This window comes from Aotus nancymaae, unplaced genomic scaffold, assembly GCF_030222135.1.
Source record: "Aotus nancymaae isolate 86718 unplaced genomic scaffold, 86718_ANA_hifiasm-v0.15.2.pri h1tg000064l_1, whole genome shotgun sequence".
NCBI classification, from domain to species: Eukaryota; Metazoa; Chordata; class Mammalia; order Primates; family Aotidae; genus Aotus; species Aotus nancymaae.
The window spans coordinates 16,918,344-16,921,953 of record NW_026988479.1 but is presented as its reverse complement, the minus strand read 5'-3'; the positions used below and the strand labels follow the sequence as shown (position 1 = coordinate 16,921,953).

General features: G+C 42.6%; 1 pseudogene; it reads right to left on the bottom strand.

The window, feature by feature from the left end:
- Positions 1–857: 857 nt before the first annotated feature.
- LOC105716087 (large ribosomal subunit protein uL29m-like) lies at positions 858–2,539 on the bottom strand (annotated as a pseudogene).
- Positions 2,540–3,610: the final 1,071 nt, after the last annotated feature.

Below are 3,610 nucleotides of genomic sequence, written 5' to 3'. Positions count from 1 at the left end.
CTTGGCCAGGAACAGTGCTCAAACCTGCAATCGCAGCACTTTGGGAGGCCAAAGAGGGTGGATCACTTGAGCCCAGAGTTTGAGACCAGCCTGGGCAACATGGCAAAACCCCATCTCTACAAAAAAAATTCAGAAAATTAGCCTGGCATGACGGCACGCATCTGTAGTCCCAGCTACTCAGGATGCTGAGGTGGAAGGATCACTTGAGCTCCGGGAAGGTTGAGGGCTGCAGTGAGCTGTGATCTTGCCACTGCACTGTAGCCTGGGTAACAGAGTGAAACCCTGTCTCAAAAAAAAAAAAAAAACAACGGGGGGGCGTTGTCTTTTTGTTATCAAATTGCAGGTGTCCTTTACATATTCTTGATACTAGAAGCTTATTGGATAGGTGATTTGCAAATTGACAAATGAAATGAAAAATATCTTTTCACTTTCTTGAAGGTGTTCTTTGATGCATGAAAATTTCTAATTTTGCAGAAGTCCAATGTATTCATATTTACTTTTGTTGCATGTGGTTTTGGTATCAACTTTAAGAAACCATTGCCAGCTGGGTGTGGTGGCTCACACCTGTAATTCCACTTTGGGAGGCCAAGCTAGGCAGATCATGAGGTCAGGAGTTCAAGACCAGCCTGACCAACATAGTGAAACCCCCATCTCTACTAAAAATACAAAAAATTAGCTGTGCATGGTGGCGGGTGCCTGTAATCCCAGCTACTCGGGAAGCTAAGGCAGGAGAATCACTTGAACCCGGGAGGTGGAGGTTGCAGTGAGCAGAGATCATGCCATTGTGCTCCAGCTCAGGAGACAGTGCGAGACTCCATTTAAAAAAAAAAAAAAAAGAAAGAAACCACTGCCAAATCCAGGGTCATGAAGATTTACTCTTATGTTTTCTCCTAAGGGTTTAACAGTTTTTGCTCTTACATTTAGATATTTGATATATAATGAGTTCAAATTTTTTGTTTCTTTTTTGTTTTTGTTTTAGCCACTAAGTTTGTGGTAATTTGTTACATAGCAATAGGAAGCTAACACAGGACCAGAACAAGAAAAGTTTCTGAAGCTATGGCAGGTATGATCTAAGCTGTTCTTCTTGGGCCTTGTGACCCAGCAGATTCAACAGTGCTCCAAATATCTATTGCAGATAGGAATGCTGGCAAACCATCTGGGAATCCCTGATAGAGGAATCATGGTGTAGACTCCTAGAGTTTTTTATTGCAGCTATGCCTTCTTACACAAATAACTCATTCACACTTTGGAAAAAAAAAAAACAAAAACAAACAAACAAAAAAAACGGCTCCTGGGCTTGTTTCTGGGGCTCTGGTGGAGACCAAATGCCTGAGCTAGGATGCCAAGAGAACATGTACCATTTACTCCTTTATCATAAGGAGTATTTTAAAGGATACAGATGAACAGCCGAATGAAAGAGATGGATAGGGAAAACTATGTGGGAACGGACAGAGCTTTCATACACTCTCTAGGCATGCCACCCACCCTCCCTCCAGTATCTTCATGTGTTCAGCTATCCAGAAGCTCCTTAGTGAGTTAATATTTGTATATGATATGAGATGGGGGGTCCAACTTTCTTCTTTGTTCTTTCTTTATCCTTCTTCTTCTTTCTCCTTCTTCCTCCTCCTCCTCCTCATCCTTCTTCCTCCTTCTTTCTACTTCTCTTCCGCCTCCTTCTTTTTCCTCCTCCTTTTTTTCTTTATAAACCACTTAACATATATTTATTTACTCTTATACACAGACTTATGCAAGAAAAACAAAATGGTAAATTTAAGAGTTCAGACATCTTAGACAGGACTTGACTTCTGGGCTTCCGCGAGATGTGGAAACTTCTTTAGAAGAATTTTTGCTTTCTTTTTCTCTAAATTTTCCTTCCGTGCTTTGATGCGGGCTCATTTCTCACGTTCCAGTCTGAGAAAACGGTCCACATAAGGCATTGCGAAGAATCGTTTCCTGTTGCATCTTTTATTTAGGTGCCAAGGTATCGGCCACGGCTTGAACTTGTGCCAGATGACTCTTCCAAAGATGTCTCTTCTCCAAGCACCAGGTCGAGCTCTTTCTTGACCAGTCTGAAGAAGCCTCAGGGCATCTTTTCTTTCCTGGACAACGGTATCTAAAGCATCCATGGACTCTACTACCTTCTCCAGCCGCTCTGGACTCGGCATTGGCAATATCTGCCGCTTGGCCTCCTGCTCTGGGGTTAGGAGCATGTTCCTTTCCTTGAGTAAGACATACCAAAGTTTATGTAAATCTTCATTACTTTTGTTCCTTAGTTGCTGACAGGTTCATGCTGCTCCAGATTTTACTTTTTCTTGCCCCCAGTTTTTTGGGTCATCAAAAAATTCTTCTAGTCCTTTCCTTGACAGTATGGTATGAAGTAATCTATAGTGGTGAAAGGATGTCACATTTGGTGGACTTTTAGGCAACAAACTAAGAAAAAACCCTGTGCAGGCAGGGGCCTGCGGAGTTATTAACGACCTGGACGCCTTCAGGCAGCTGAGATTCGCCTGCAAATAAGTGCCAAACCGGCAGCAGCCATGTTTTCTCCTCCTCCTCCTTCTTTTTCTCCTTCTCCTCCTCCTCCTCCTCCTCCTCCTTCTCCAGTCTCGGTCTGCCGCCAGGCTGGAGTGCATTGGCTAGATCTCAGCTCACTGCAACCTCCGCCTCTTGAGTTCAAGTGATTCTCCTGCCCCCGTCTCCCTCCCCAGTAGCTGGGACTACAGGCACGCACCACCATGCCCAGCTAATTTTTGTATTTTTAGTAGAGATGATGTGTCACCATATTGGCCAGGATGGTCTCGATCTCCTGACCTCGTGATCCACCTGCCTTGGCCTCCCAAAGTGCTGGGATTACAGGCATGAGCCACTTCGCCTGGCCTTCTTCTTTTCTCCTCCTTCCTCCTTCCTCCTTCCTCCTCCTCCTCCTTCTCCTTCTTCTTCCTTATTTTGCACGTGGATATCCAGTTGTCCCAGCATCATTTGTTGAAGACACTATTCTTTCCCCATTGAATGCTCTTGGCACCCTTGTCAAAAATCAGTTGACTCCATAGCTATATGAGTATATTTTTGGACTCTCAATTCTATTCCCTTGATATATATCCTTATTCTGTTATCACACTATTTTGATTACTGTAGCTTTGTAATAAGTTTTGAAATCAGGAAGTGTAAGTCTTCCAACTTTGTTTTTCCTCCTATCCCTGGAACCCGATAACCACCATTTTACTCTCTGTGAGTCTCTATGAGTCAGGCTACTCTAGGTACATCATATAAATGGAATCACACAGTAGTTGTCTTTTTGCGACTGGCTTATTTCACTAATGTCCTGAAGGTTCATCCATATTGTAGCATGCATTTGCATTTCCTTTCTTTTTAGGGTTGAATAATATTCCATTGTATGGATATACCACATTTTCTTTACCTATTCAGCTGTCAATAAACATTTGAGTTGCTTTCACTTTTGGCTATTGTTGAATAATGCTGTTATGAACATGGGCATAAAAATATCTCTTCAAGGCCCTGCTTTCAATTATTTTGGATATATACCCAGAAGTGAAATTGCTGAATCATATGGTGATTCTATTTTTAACTTTTTGAGGAACCACTGTACTAT